The sequence below is a fragment of the Aotus nancymaae genome, unplaced genomic scaffold (genome assembly GCF_030222135.1).
Source record: "Aotus nancymaae isolate 86718 unplaced genomic scaffold, 86718_ANA_hifiasm-v0.15.2.pri h1tg000131l, whole genome shotgun sequence".
In the NCBI taxonomy this organism is placed as follows: Eukaryota; Metazoa; Chordata; class Mammalia; order Primates; family Aotidae; genus Aotus; species Aotus nancymaae.
In genome coordinates, this window is record NW_026988546.1 from 1,084,983 (window position 1) to 1,100,476 (window position 15,494).

At 52.6% G+C, this 15,494-nt stretch overlaps 1 long non-coding RNA gene across 1 annotated transcript; it reads right to left on the bottom strand.

Annotated features, from left to right (window-relative positions):
• Positions 1 to 6,180: 6,180 nt before the first annotated feature.
• On the bottom strand, positions 6,181 to 10,477 carry LOC110568449 (uncharacterized). The gene is made up of 3 exons (XR_002478736.1): positions 10,398 to 10,477; positions 7,948 to 8,057; positions 6,181 to 6,421 (listed from the first exon to the last, which is right to left on the bottom strand). It is a non-coding gene; the product is annotated as an uncharacterized LOC110568449 (long non-coding RNA).
• Positions 10,478 to 15,494: the final 5,017 nt, after the last annotated feature.

Genomic DNA, 15,494 nt, shown 5'->3' on the forward strand with positions numbered 1-15,494 from the left:
ATAAATTACCCAGTCTGTGGCATTCTGTTACAGCAGCAAAAAATGAAATAAGTGACCAGTGGCACTGTCTCTGCACACAGTACATGCTCAGTGTGTGTGTACTCTATCAAACAATACAACATTTGTGCGTCCCCCTCCCTCCTCTCCCACCCTCCAGCTTCTGGGTGTGCAGGAGCTCAGGCACCACTGTGGGCCTCTATGTGCCCCAGGATGCTGGCTCCAGGTGGACAAAAGTGAGTCTAAGGGGGGTGGGACACCTTATACTACTGCAGGCCCTGTGCCAGTGTGACAGGCCTCCATATGAAGGCTGCGTAGGGGCCTGGGGTGGGCTGTGGGGAGGAAGAAAGAGAAGCAGAGAGGCAGGACAGACTGAGCTGGAGGGAGAAAGAAGAGGGACTGAATACAGATGAAACCTAGACATGGCCTTTGTCCCCATCCCAGAAACCAAAGCCTACAGTGCTCTGCCCTCAGTCTGCAGGGCTCTGCCCAGCACCACACTGGCTGCTTCTCTCGGCAGCCCTGAGCAAAAGGCAGGAGGCAGGTTGTAAGCCTAGGAACTGCACCAGGCTGACTTTTCACACACTAGTCTCATTGCATCTTCACATCATCACCAAAAGGTATTTCCATTTTACAGGTAAGGAGAGTAAGGCCCAGAGATCGAAGTGGCCTGCCCAAGGCCACCCAGTAAGTGACAGGGCTGTGGGTTGATCTGACTGAACTCCATGCTTTCACAGGACCGTGCCTCTGATGCAGGGAACCAGTAGGCACCCAGGCCTCGTCTCTGAGCAGATAGCGCTGCATCAGTGGGGGCAAGGCAGTGGTCCTGCAAGGGGAGGTGCCTGGTTGCCACCCTCCCCATCTGTGGCTGCCTCCTCCCCCTCCACAGCCAACAGGAATAGTTTCATGGAGCTGGGGGTCCCGTGGGCTCCCCACTTCCAGGCAGCTCCTCAACTGTTCAATTTAGATCGATTTGGGGGCAGGTCAAGAAAAAGCTGCCTAGCAGGCTGGGGGCGGTGGCTCACACCTATAATCCCAACACTTTGGGAGGCCAAGGCGGTCAGATCACTTGAGGCCATGAGTTTGAGATTAGCCTGGCCAACATGGTAAAACCCTGTCTCTACTAATAACAATACAAAAAAAAAAAAAATTAACTGGGTGTGGTGCATGCCTCTGCAATCCCAGCTACTTGGGAGGCTGAGGCACAAGGGTCACTTCCCAGGAGGCAGAGGTTGCAGTGAGCCAAGATCTCACCACTGTACTCCAGCCTGAGTGACAGAGCAAGACTCTGTCAAAAAAAAAAAAAAAAGGAGGCCAGACACAGTGGCTCATGCCTGTAATCCCAGCACTTTGGGAGGTCGAGGTGGGTGTATCACCTGATGTCGGGAGTTCAAGACCAGCCTGATCAACATGGAGAAATCCCGTCTCTCCTAAAAATACAAAATTAGCGGGCTGTGGTGGTGCATGCCTGTAATCCCAGCTACTTGGGAGGTTGAGACAGAATAGCTTGAACCGAGGAGGTGGAGGTTGCGTGAGCCAGGATCATGCCATTGCACTCTAGCCTGGGCAACAAGAGTGAAACTCTGTCTCAAAAATGAGAGAGAGAGAGAGAGAAGAAAAAGAAAGAAAGAAAGAAAGAAAGAAAGAAAGAAAGAAAGAAAGAAGGAAGGAAGGAAGGAAGGAAGGAAGGAAGGAAGGAAGGAAGGAAAGAAAGAAAGAAAGAAAGAAAAAAGAAAAAGAAAGAAAGGAAGGAAGGAAGGAAGAAAGAAAGAAAGAAAGGAAGAAAGGAAAAGAAAAGAGAAGAGAGTGGGCTCCCTAGAATGCACCAGGATTGCTTGAACCCAAGAAGCAGAGGTTACAGTGAGCCAAGATCGCACCACTGCACTCCAGCCTGGGCAACAGAGCAAGACTCTGTTGAAAGAAGAAAAGAAAAGGAAGGAGAAGAAAAGAAAAGAAAAGAACTTCCTAGAATGCACCAGGCCAAGACTAAGATCTAGACCCCTCCCCAGCACTCCCAATCCCCCTATAGTTGCTGGGGATCCAGAGCCTGTCCTGCTCTTCCCTGGACTGGGGTGCCCTTCCTGATTTCTCAGCGGCCAGGGTGCCCCCTTCCCTCTTTCCTGGCTGGCCCTCTGGCAACAGAGTGGGTCCTGTGCTGTGCAGGGGGCATGCGTGACACAGTGTGGGGTGAAACAGAATCCCAGGAAGGCTGAGCCCAGGCCCTGCCATTCATCTGCCAACCCTTTCCCAGAGGAAGCACAACAAACTCAAAGAGAATGTATGGGCTCCAGACCAAAGGTCTTTGGTTCATTGCATGCAGCTCTCACAGCTGCAACGGCTTTTATGAGAAAGCAGCAAATCATAAGAAAACTATCTCCTTGGGAGGACTTAATTGGGACAGAAACTGCAGATGGATGCCAGATGTGCAATGGCATCCAAACCAGAGTCCCAAATGCCCATGAAGATCCTTGGTGGACTTTCCTGTTATTTTGACCAGGTAATAGGAGTCCTAACAGAGGTAGCAATGGCTCTATTTCTAAAGCACACACGGTATGCTATGCACTGCTTTTATTTCTAGTTCCTTTCATTACCTAGAGAGGCATTGCTCTGCACATTTCACAGATAAGGAAACTGAGGTTACTGAGGTTAGGTAACTCGACCAAGGTCACGTATTTAGAAAGTGGTGGAACTTTTCAAAATACTAAGTTGGGGAAATGCTCATCATTTGTAGAAAAATTTTCAATAAGGCATAAAAACACAGGTTTCCAGTTAACCCTCAGTTACCCAGAAAAGTGAATTCCCCAGAACGCCCTGCACATCGTGTATGCCTGTGTACGTGCATGCACTTGAATATTCTGATTAGCAGAGCTCATGATAAACAGGCCAGACTACAGGGGGAAAAAAAATGTACAGAAACCAGCAACTAAATTCTCTGAATTCATCGTGTGCTTGGAGATCCCCAGGTAAAAGGTTAGCAAAACATACCTTGTTCCAAGTAACTGGCCGGGGATGGAGGGTGAAGCAGCCACTGCTACTAAGGGCATGGCATCCATTGAAGTCCCCTCCCCACCCCTAACGCCCTCAGGCAGCAGATCCAGGGTTGCCAGGCCACCGCCCTCTCCTGACTGCAGTGCAGGCACCAGACCCTGCCCCACCCCTGATCTGCAGTGTGGTCTCGAGCACACCACTTTCCTCTCTGGGCCTTGGCTTTCCTGTCTGTAAAAACAGGGCACAGTGATAAAGGGCTCGGAGGGAAATTTGATGGATTGGTTGATGATCCCGGGCTCCCGCCCCTTAGGAGGGTTCCTCCCTCCAGAGGGCTTTTGGACCTTGGGGATCCCAGGTGGGGGCCTTCATGGGAAGCAGAAGTGATCTCTGAGACCTCCGCAGTCTTCTCTCCTCCCTCCGCAAGGCTGAGCAGGCAGCCTGATGTCTCAGCCACCCCTCATTTCCCTACTTCCCTTCAACAGGGTTAGAGTTCCTGTGAAAGCTTCCCTGCTATGCAAGAAGGCAGGATGCTCTCCCACATGGAGGCATGCCGAGACATTCCACGGGACACGTGCGCACAAGCCCAAGTGTGATCAAGCCCCTCCACACCACCGGCATGGCATTCTAAATAGGAGCTCAGAGACCTTCTGGGCCAGATCTAGGGCAGCCCTTGCCACTCCTCAGTGATAGACTGGTGTCGGGGTACCAGGGCAGTGAGGACTCCCAGAATGTACACAGTATTGCAGGACCCACTCAGCTCCCTGTCCTTCCTCCAAGTTCCCCCTTTGCATCTTAAAATGGAAATGGAGCCAGACACAGTGACTCACGCCTGTAATCCCAGCACTTCAGGAGGCTAAAGTGCGCAGATCACTTGAGCCCAGGCATTCAAGACCAGCCTGGACAACATGGCGAGATCCTATCTCCATGAACAATTTTAAAAGATTAGATAGGCGTGGTGGTGCATGCCTATGATCATGGCTGCTCGGGAGGCTGAGGTAGGAGAATCACTTGAGCCCAGAGGTCCAAGGCTGCAGTGAGCTGAGATTGCACCACTGCACTCCAGCCTGGGTGACAGGAGAAGACTCTGTTTCAAAAAAAAAAAAAAGAGAGAGAGAGAGAGATGCTCCCAGCTTTCTTCCAGCAGCGAAGTGCTCCCTCACCCCTTGGGATTAACAGTCAATACAGCCCCCTCTAAGCCACTTATTATGATATTGACAGACTTCAGTATCAGGCCTAGTGACTGCTCCAAGTCCCAGCATGGCTGGGACCAACCTGGTGCCTTCCTCCTCTTAAGACTCCCCAGCAATGTGACAACTGAGGGATGGGTGACAGTAGGTCTTCTGGTAGGTCAGGAGCTGTGATGACCCAGCCCTGCCAGCCCACTCTGTAGCATCACGCTGTGCCAAGGAGGCAGGGATTGCAGGCACCTGAATCCTCCTCACATGCTCAGCTGACCCTGCAGGTCCCGGAGCTTAGCTGTGTTTGGTGCCTGTCCTTGTGTGTGGTGGGCAGCAGCCAGGCTGTGTGTGCAGGGCTGTGTCACAACGTCTCACTGTCTGCAGGACTGTTGCCCGTGACAGCAGCTGTGTGCCTGGCCCTGCCTGGGAGCTCAGGAGGGTCCTGCTTACAGGGCGAATTTTGTGCTGAGACAGCATGCTGGGCTGAGAGGCCAGGTGTTCTGGGCAGCCCAGGAAACCAGCCCAGCTGTCAGCATCTCCTGCCCACACCTGTCTTGAGGTCAGAACGAACTTGAGTCCAGCAGGCTCCCAGAGCCAGACAGCTTCTGCGCCTGCAAAGCCCAGGTCCCTGCTTCAGACTGAGGGGAGTGGGGACCGGAAGAGAATACATATGGGCACCTAAGACTGGACTTGGGGATTAGGCGGGGCAGACGGGAGCCCCTGGGCCTGCCCCACCCATGCCACCCTGGTAATTCAGCCTGAAACAAATGATTAGCCTCTTTGTATAGACCAATGTTCTCTCTGGGACATGTCAGTTCAGTAAAACCCTGTTCATTTGGGCCTCACTGTGACCTCTAGGATGCTGGCCAAAGGGCAGGCACCGATGGGGGCAGGTGACAGGGGTGTTGAATCTGCTGAAATGGTTTTTTCTTTTCAAGTTAGTTTCAAGTTGGTCTCTAGAATGCAAGCTTGTCCAATGCGTGGCCCAAGAGCGGCCTGCGGCCCAACACAAATCCATACGCTTTCTTACCCAACACAAATCCATACGCTTTCTTACCCAACACAAATCCATATGCTTTCTTAAAACACTGAGGTATTTTTGCGATTTTTTTTTTTTTTTTTTTTTTTAGTTCCCCTGGCTATCGGTAGTGTTAGTGTATTTTACATATGATCCAAGACAATTGTTCAACTTCAAAAGACTGGACACCCCTGCAATAAGACGGCAGGCCCCTCTAAGAGTGGGTGGAGCCCCCAGCAGTGTCCATATGATACGTCCAGAGAAACTTCACGTGCGGATGTGTGTTGGAATGCGCGTGCTGCTGGAACAGAGGCCTGAGGGGTCTGCCCCGCGTCCTGAGAACCCGGGAGAGCAGGGCCCGCTGGGACAGGTAGGGAAAGGCCTGGGGAGCGGCGCGACGGTCGGGCTGGCAGAGCCTGCGGGACTAGAGGAGGCGCCCTCCACTCAGCTGCTTTTCCTGCTCCCTTCGGTGCGAGGCTGTGTGGGGCCTGGGGCTTTCGGCGGGGCCCGAGGGGCCGGCGAGGCTGCGGCCCTGGAGCCCCCTGCCTGGCAGCCATTTGGGCCCCAGAGAAATATCGGCGCTTTGGCTAACCGAATTATTCTTTCGGTTTGAGCCAGCTCCGCTTTTTGAGTCAGATCCGGCGCCAGGGCCAGAAGAGCGCTTTCTGAAACCCTAGCGCGGTCCTGGGTGGGGGTGGGGTGGGGGGGCGCGGCCGAGGCGCTGGGCGCCCTCCCAGCCCTACTTCCCCCTCCCCGCAGCCCAGTGCCACCCCCTCCGCCCCCAGCGGCAGTCCAGGAGCTGGAGCCGGTGCCCAGAAGGGCCGGGCAGCCCGCAGGGGTCGCTGAGGGCTGGGGCAGGGACTTGGTCAACTATGCTCGTGCTTAGGGCACCAAAATAGAAAAAGAATAATGCTTGGAAAGAATTTGGTTTCCCAACGAGCATCGAAAATCGCCGTTACGGGAAAAGTCAAACTCTTGAGGGACTTCCTTACACTAATCTAATTGTCCCGGGTTGTTTTTATTTCTCGTTATGCTGGGGGGATAGGCATAATGATCTTTTTCAGGGCTTAAAGCCCCCTCCATGGTCCCTGGGGGGCCTCCGGCCTTGGTGCCTCCCCAGGACACTCTGATGTCTCCGAGGCCCCATTTCAACTCCCTGGGGTCCCGGGCTGCCCAGCTGTTATTTTGCAGAATTTCTCTCCCACAGTGTCACCAGTAGTTCTGCTTATGGCCCCTGCCACTGAGTCACAAGGGGAGGAGGGGATTTCTGAGCTGTTTCAATACTTACCCAGAATATTAGGGGTTACAGGCAGCCCTTGTTTATTTTAAAAAAAAAAAAAGAAGAAGAAGAAAAAGAAAGACCCAAAGCCAACAAAATATGACACACATGTACAGAAGGAGGGAAGGCAGTGGGGTTGGGGGCCTATCTGCTGAGCTGGGGCTGGAAGTCAGATTTCCTGTCTTCACTCCCCCAGCCCAGGCCCACCCCATGCCTTCTGTTTCATCCAGGGCTGTAGAAACCAGCTAATGTTTATGGAGCACTTCCTCCCACCAGTGGGCACAGTTCTGAGCTCTTTATGAGAAACAGCTCATCAAATGCCCGTAACTGCACCGGGAGGCTTGAGGGCTGTTACTGTGCCTGTGCCCGTTTCATAGATAGAAGACAGCACAGAGAGCTCAAGAGCGCTGGGGTACTTGGTTTTCCTGTGGAGAAAAATTTGTCCATCGCTTTGGCACAGAATCTGTACCAAGGCAGATTCTGTTCAGCCGAGGCAGGCCTCGAAGTCCCCAGAGTCCAGCTACGGGGTGCCCAGAACCTCCCTCCATCTGAGACAAGCTGGCTAGGGGCTTGGGGCCTCTGAGCTCCCTGGGGAGCTGAGGAGGTGCTGTCCTGGAGTCTGAGACCCAGGCTGTGCTCACTACCCCCAGCCAGGATCCAGCAGCAACAGGAATACTCAGGAAAGGGGCTGTGGTCTGAGCAGCCAGCCTGCAGCCTGAGGGAGGGTGTGATTCCAGCAAGACTCCAGCAAGAGGGGCGCATGTGAGGTCAAAGCCCAAGCATCTATAATGTGCTGCCCTTGACAACTAGGAAACGCTAACCCCTGGGGAAGGAAAGGCAGATAGTGCCTGGTGATGGAGAGAGACGTGGGATGGGGGTGGAGGTGGGTGCCTGGCTTCTTCCTCCTCCCTCTCACTTCTTCGTGCCCTTCATTCTCCTTCCGTGGATCTTCATTGAGCACCTACTGTGCACCTGCCCTCAGTGGCCTCTCACTTCCTCCTCTTCCTTCTCAATTCTTTTACCAGCTGTGGAGCCTTTTGAAGCAACTGTGAGAGCTTGGACAAGCCCCTTCCGACTTAGACCCTCAGTTTCCTCTTCTGGAGGAGCATTGGCCGGGGCTCTGTGGCCCTGTCAGCAGCGTGGTGTGGGCAGACAGTAAAAACCACTTCTAGCTGGAGAAGAGAGGCTCGGGAGCTGCTGGCCAGTCACACATTGGCATGGGGCTGACCACAGGAGCACACGTGCCATGGCGGAGGTGTGTGCTGAGACCCCTGGGTATCTATAGCCTCAGGTGGGCCCTTGAAGGATAAGTAGAAGCTCACTAGGTAGATGCAGTGGGAACTGTCAAGCCCAGGAAGGCTCCTCCAGGCCTGGAGGGTACAGCCCATGCACACATGCAGTGCCAGGAACAGCACGGGCACTGGGGCACAACCCTCCCAGTGTGGCTATATTGCCAGATTTGCCAGAGAGGGGGGATGCCAAGCTACCTCCATGTCCAGAGCTGTCCTCACACAGGTCCAAGGCCCAGAGGAGCCCCCTGCATGCAGCCCTCTGCCTTCAGCCGTGGCCAGTACCACTCAGGCAGGTCTAGAAGAGCCTGCTGCAGCCAAGGCAGAGAAGGAAGGTAGTTTTAACAGAGCAAAGTCCCTCAAGCCGACCCCATGGCTGAAGACACCATGGCACAGGTGTGCAGCTGGGGTGAGGGAGGGGGGCTGGGTAACCATGTGTCCTCTTCTAGGAGTCCAAGGCAGGCCAGGGTGCCCCAGATGTGGAGAAGAAAGCCTCACGGGCTTCTTGCAGGCTCTCTGTTGAGTCACAGTGTATACATATGTTTGTGCAATCCAATGTGTGAGCTGTGGGCTCCTGGCATGCAAGACCCATGCATAGATGGACAGGCATGTGTACACAGGTTTGCACATTCGCACCTGGGCCTGCAGCAGCAGAAAGGATGCACAGCAGGTGCAGGGAGAATGAGAGCTCTTGGGGTGCAGGCAGGACCACTTAAACCTGGGTTCACCTTGGGTTTTCCCTGTCAGTTGCTGTTTCCAACAAAGGTAGTTGGGATGTCAGGCAGGGAGAGCAGCCCTGCCTGTGGCAGGTGCAGGGTGGATGACACCATTATGATGAAAGCAAGGACCTGGGCTTCAGGTCCAGGCTGTGGTATGGGGAAGCCGCAGTGAGAGTATGAAACCTCTGAGGATCTGAGTTCTTGGAGCCAGCGGACCCCAGACTATTGCAAGGCCGAAAGCTTTAGTTTTCATATTCACCAGGTCCCATGAGTTCATCTGGGGAGGAGGAATTAGAGCAGTCCCTCCCCAAAACCCTGGGCTTCCAGTATCAAAGGGGTTAGTGGGGCCCACTCAGATTGGAGATGAGTCACTGACCTCCCCCACAATTCCCCTCTTCATGCTTGAATACTGGCCAGAGCCTAGAACCCTACCAGGGACCTGGAGGGACTTTGCAGCTGCTACCTGAAGACCTGGAAAACCAGAAGGGGGGTCTCAGGGCCCAGCCCTGGGCCATCAGGGCAGTGCCTGAGGAACACAGACTCTACCTCGGAAGTTCCGATGTCGCTGGTGGAGGAAGCTGTTTTCCTCCTGCAGCCTCCACAACAGAATGGCCACTTGTTGAAGGCTTATGTTATTTCTCACCCTCACAGTAATCTTGCAAGTATTGCTAACGCTGTTTCACACGGGAAAACTGAGGGTTGGAGACAGTGAATAACCCATCCCAGGTCACACCATCTGCAAGGGAGGGTACCCGGATTGCAAAGCAGTCCACCTGGCTCCAGAGCCAGGAGGTTTCCGTTCTCTGGACAGGCTGAGAAGTTCCCGGGGAGGCATGGACCTCTCGTAACCTGTCACTGCAGGAGTCAGCATGTGGAAGGAGCCTGTCTCAAGTGTTCAGTGCCCGCTACCAGAAACCTGACTGATTTTACACTGCCTAGAGATGGCTGGGAGGCCATTGAGGAGTCTCCAGGCCTCTTTAGGGCTACAGAGGGTGAGATGATGTCTGTGTCCTGCTCATAGCTGAGACCCAATTTACACTGTGAGTCCTGGCTCAGAGGGTAGGCATTATAACGAGGCTAAGGGCAGCTTTTTTTTTGAAGTCAGGGTCTCAATATGTTGCCCAGGCTGGAGTGCCCTGGTATGATCATAGCTTACTGCAGCCTCAAACTCCTGGCTCAAGAAATCCCACTCCCACCTCAGCTCCTGAGTTGCTGGGACCACAGGGCTGTGCCACTGCCTCCCACAAGGGTCAGCTTCATGATCAGCCAGCTCTCCATAGATCATCACAATCCTGCCCACGGGACAAGGAAAGTGGCAGTCACTACTGCCCCTAAAAGCCTGGCAGATTCCCAGCCCTGTGTTCTCCAAATACAGGGAAACTAAAGGGAAAATGGAAATTAAGGCATCACCCCTTACAATGTTCCAGTTACTCTAGAGGGAAATTGGCACCTCTCCAGAGGTTTGGGGACCCCTCTTTCCCCTCCCAGTGTCCCCAAGCTGGTCCCCAGCCTTTCACTCTGACGGTAGACCCGAAGTTGTCAAGATACCAACTCGACATCTTAGGAGGGAGAAGGGACCCTGAAGAAAAAAAACACAGCTGCCCCCAGTAGGAACAACGATTCTCCCAAGAGCAGCCAGCACCGAACTTCCCACAGCACCCTGAACAATGAGGTAAACTGAGGTGTGGCGGGCCGCTCCCCCATGCCCTCGTTAGCTGGATGCCAGCCCCCACCTGAAGCCCAGGGCTCAGCTGGCAGGGCCCCGTGTGCAGCCCCCACCTGGGGCAGTGCCCAGTGGCAGAGCACGCCAACCACGCCCCTTCCTGGCCACACTCCCTCCCGGGGCCCTGGAGCCTGCCTCTCCCCCTCTGATGTAAGCTGATATTTTAATTCTCTTACAAGGAATGGTGTTTAGAGAAATGACTTAACCGGATTACTCATCGTCTCTAATGACTTGGCCCAACTCCGGTGCTATTCCTAGACTTGACGCTTGAGGCTTTGATTCTTTCTCTCTTTCCTTTTGCTCCTTTTTTTTTTAATACCAAGAAATTTCAGCCCAGCCTACATGGAGGCCCAGCCCCTACACGCCCCCCTTGCATGGCATCCTGGGAGATGGAGTTCTCTCCTGTCCCCAGGCACAGCCCCATCACCTAGGGACCCTCACCCCCAGCCCAACCCCTCGCCCCTCTCCTGCCTCATCTTGGCCCAGTGAGGGAGTTGGGTAGGGTCTGGTTGGTGGAAGTCATTTCACCTCTACATGCCTCAGTTTACTCTTCTGTCAAGTGGGAGGGTCATCTGACATACAGCAGAGAGTGGAAGGGTTGGCTTGAGACCTTATTTTAAGTAATAGTGCCACACAGACCCAACGGTTTTTGTTGTTGTTGTTGTTGTTTGTTTGTTTGTTTGTTTTGAGACAGAGTCTCACTCTTTGTCACCAGGCACCAGACTGGAGGGCAGTAGCACGAGCTCAGCTCACTGCAACATCTGCCTCCTGGGTTCAAGCAATGCTCCTGCCTCAGCTTCCCGAGTAGCTGGGACTACAGGCACGCACCACCACGCTGAGCTAATTTTTTTTTTTTTTAAGTACAGATGGGGTTTCACCATGTTGGCCAGGATGGGCTCGATCTCTTGACCTCGTGATCCACCTGCCTCGGACTCCCAAAGTGCTGGGATTACAAGCATGAGCCACTGCACCTGGCCAGACCCAACAGTTTTAAAAGATTCCTTCTCCGGTGCATTTTGTGCTGAGCTGTAGTCGAGACTCACATGGAGCTTAGTTACCCTGACCCTGGGACTTACCAGTGCCTGGCCCTCACCCAGTCCAAACTTACTCCTTCCTGTCTGTGGACAAGCCTGCAGGCTTGTCCAGACTCTCTGGTTCTCAATAGTAATAAGGGGATAGATATAGTTACAGTGCCCATTTCAGAGGGCTAGAGTGACATTGAATGAAATACTCGACGCAAGATGCTTGGTGCAGTGTGTGTTAGGGTCAGCCCTAGTCCAAGGCATTTTCACCCCTTTCAGCACCAGGCCTTGTTTGAGTCGCTGGAGCAGGGACTGATTCTTAGTAGCCTGTGAAGTTGGCAAGGGCTACATCTTCTGCTCCACAAGGATTGGGACTTTGTTCTGGTTGTGGCTACATCCCATGTCTAGCTCAGTGCTGGCACATAGTAGGACCACATGACTCTTATTGGATGAGTGGATGACTGAAAAAATGGAGTGTTAATCCCACTTTCCAGAATAGGGGCCTGAGGCCCTGAGACATTAAGTGACTTGTCCAAAGCCACACAACTGGGCTGTGTCTGAGTAGAGCTGAAAACCCCAATCTTCTCTCCTTGCCCTCTGTTCCCCTCCCCCAGGGGAATTCATCTTCCACCCTTCAGGCTCAGGAAGTTCAGAACCATGGGTTTCTACCCTGCTGGGACGTGGCAGGGAGAAGTGAGGCAGAGAGGGGAACCCAGCCCAGCCCTGGCCCAACACAGGAAGTTGTTTCAGATTGGCTGGAGGCTGGAGGGAACCTAGAGCCAGGTGCAGATGCAGCTTCCAGTGTGGACAAAGCTCGGGAAGCTAGTTTACACGCGCTCCGGGGTACAGTGGCCAAAGCTCTTTCAGGCCGTAAGTTGGCCCTTGATGATCTGGGACTCACCACCACCTCCTCAGTCCCTCACCCCCAGCAGTTCCCCAAAGGCCAAAAGCTATTCTTGTCTTTTTCTAAAAGAGACATTTGAAACCATGAGCCAATTTTTTCCATTCCTGAGCTTGGGTATCATCTATTTCGGGCATTTGTTGTTTTCCATGAGTTGCAAATGCCGCTGTAAAGCCAGCCTTTCCTGGACAGCTAGCACAGGGAACGAGGAGTCAGGCAAGTAGGGCGGGGCTGTGTTAAAAATACTTCCCTGCTTCATTTCTCCTTTGAAAACAAAGCCCTAGGGGCCTTTGGCAACTGCTGAGCCTGGGAACTGAGCTTCCCAGGATAGAAGACTGGCTGTGCATTCTGTTTCCTGAGGGCACTGGATGGGTTTGCAGGTCCCAGAAGAAACAACAGCACTGATTTTGCTGTGTGACTTTGGGCAGTTCACTTAACCTCTCTGGACCTAGTGGCCTCCTTTTTAAAATGAGGCCAAGTGGACAGATGATCTTGAATGGTCCCTACAGCTCTGAGAGCTCCAGGATGAGAACCACCCCCGGGGCCAGATTTTCTTCCTAGAAGTGGGCCAAGAAGAGATGCTAGGGCATAGAGGTGGGAGTTAGATGGCAGCTTTTAGCTCAGTCTCTGGGAACACTTTGTGAGCTCCTTAACCCTGAAACTGTTCTAAGGAGGTCTATAATGTTCTCAGCGGGATTCATGTAATCGCAAAAAGATTAAATGCTATCAAGAGAAGATTAAATACACTGTCTTGGGCACAAAGCCCAGCAGTTCCCAAAGAAGCAGATCTGTGTGTTCTAGCCAGGAATGTCTCTAAGATCTAGTGGGGATCGAAAAAGTGAGTTTCAGAATGGAGCAATGAGAATTGTATCGTTTCTTTAAACACACACAAAAAACAAAGCTATATGTTTTTCTATACCATGGATACATATATATTTAAGAAAATACATAGGGAAAGTTCTGGAAGACTTCACTCAACCTGATGGGTCCTTACCACTGGGGCAGGGACGAAACTGGATTTGGGGTAGCATCAGAGAGGGCCAATTTACTTGTATGTTTTTACAGGAAGAATGTGTTTATTAATAAGTGGTTTGTTTTTCTTATTATTGAGACACACACAGAGACACCAGGACATTGAGGGGCTAGGTGACCCTCTCTGTAGGCACAGGGGCATCCTGGCCAGGGATCCTGTGGTTGGAGGGTACAGGAGGAGGGTGGCTGTGGGCCGGAGTGGAGGTGTGTGACATGGAGGCTTGAGCAATGCAAGTGTTTATGCTTTTAGCCAGATGAATGGAGATGTCTGTTTTCCGCAGGATTTATTGGCCATTGTAAATTACTTTCTGTTGCAAACAGTTGCCTCAGGAAGCAATTAAATTTAGATCCTATCATTCCCAGGCTGGCACAGGCAGGTGTTGACTTGCTGAGGCTTTGCACAACAGCCCCTGTCTGTCAGAATGTGCCCAGATGCCCAGACGGCAGAATAACCCTACCTCATGGTGGGATGAGCTGCTGTCTTATAAGATAGTGAGTTCCTTGTCAGTAGGGGTATCCAACCCACGAGTGAGGGATTGGCCTAGATTGTGACCCCAGGGGCCACATCCAGACCTCCCTCTCCAACCTTGGGCATAGTGCCTGTCAATCAATGCTTCTAGAATGTACAAAGGTGCTTCCTGATGGCATCCCATCATACTGTCTTCCACCACAGCCTTAGCTCTCTTGGAGGGGAGAGTAGATTGTAAACTTGGAAGTGGTATGCATTGTTATAAGTACCATTATAATTGTTCTAGTCATCTGTTACCAACTGTACAGGTGCTGGCTCTTACAAGCCAACCCATTACGAGGTAGACAGGGGATTTATCCTGAAGAGCTCACGGTGTTGTCTGCTATGGACTGAGCCTGCAGACATCTTCCAGCCCAGGGCCAAAGGGTAAGGGCCAGGATTTCAGGTTTGCCAAACTACATCCCTGGTCCACTCATTTAGTGTAAGGAGGAGCACCAGTATGATGAGTGGTCCGTAGTGGGTGCAAAGGGGGTGGGGGGGATGCCTGAGTCTAGCTCTGGCTCCAACACCTACCAGCTGAGTTACTTAAGTTAATCTATCATACCTCAATTTTACCCTATAAAATGAGGACCTACCAACTGTGTTACTTGAGCTAATCTAGCAGACCTCAGTTTTACCCTATAAAATGACAGTGATGGTGTCAAGTGCCTAGAGCTATCATGCATATTAAAATTCATCAACAAAGATTTTTGTGTAGCTTCTACATGCTAGGAACAGGGTTCACGTCCTAACTAGCCACCTGCTAAGACTGAAACCCTGACCCGCTGTTTCCTCCACTTTGGCCCCCACAGGTCCAAGTTACTGCTATGGCTGGCTGGGCACCTCCTCCTGCCTCCATTCACCCTAGGCCTCATTCCCACCTCCCACAGCTGAACTCATGCCCTCTCTTTGGACTGCTCAGCTTGTAGCTTCCACTCTCTGTCTGCATTACGCATGTGGACATTGACCATTTTTTTTTTTTTTTTTTGAGACGGAGTTTCGCTCTTGTTACCCAGGCTGGAGTGCAATGGCGCGATCTCGGCTCACCGCAACCTCCGTCTCCTGGGTTCAAGCAATTCTTCTGCCTCAGCCTCCCGAGTAGCTGGGACTACAGGCGCGCCCCACCATGCCCAGCTAATTTTTGTATTTTTAGTAGAGACGGGGTTTCACCATGTTGACCAGGATGGTCTCAATCTCTTGACCCCGTGATTCATCCGTCTCGGCCTCCCAAAGTGCTGGGATTATCGGTGTGAGCCACCGCGCCCGGCCTGACATTGACTATTACTGGCAGGCCTAGCCACAGAGCCTAGGCCAAGGATTTACTAGTTTGATCCTTGTCTAACTCACACTAACCACCTCTCCTGTTTGTTGTTGTTTTGAGCTTTTTTTTTTTTTTTTTTTTTGAGGTAGGGTCGCCATCTGTTGCTCAGGATAGAGTGCAGTGATGTGATCAAAACTCACTGCAGCCTCTACCTTCTGGGCTCAAGTTATCCGCCCGCCTCTGTCTCCGCCTCCCAAAGCGAAGGGATTCCAGGCGTAAGCCGCCGCTCCGGGCCTCACCTGGCCCTCTATGTTGGGCTGGGTGGGAAATGGGAAATGCGCAGGGCCACTTTCAAATCAAAGTCAAAAGCACTTTGCTCACTCCACAGAGACCTCAGTGCTCTACTGAAAGCAAGGAAGATTTTTCCAAACTCTAGTTTTGCCTCCGGGAAAACTGAGGCACAAGGCAGCAACGATTCCTGGGAGTTCTGCCTCCGCCCCTCTAGGAGAGGAGCCTATTCTAGGGGCCCCACTCGGAAGGGAGGGCGCGCACTACAACTCCCAGAGGTCCTTGGGCTTC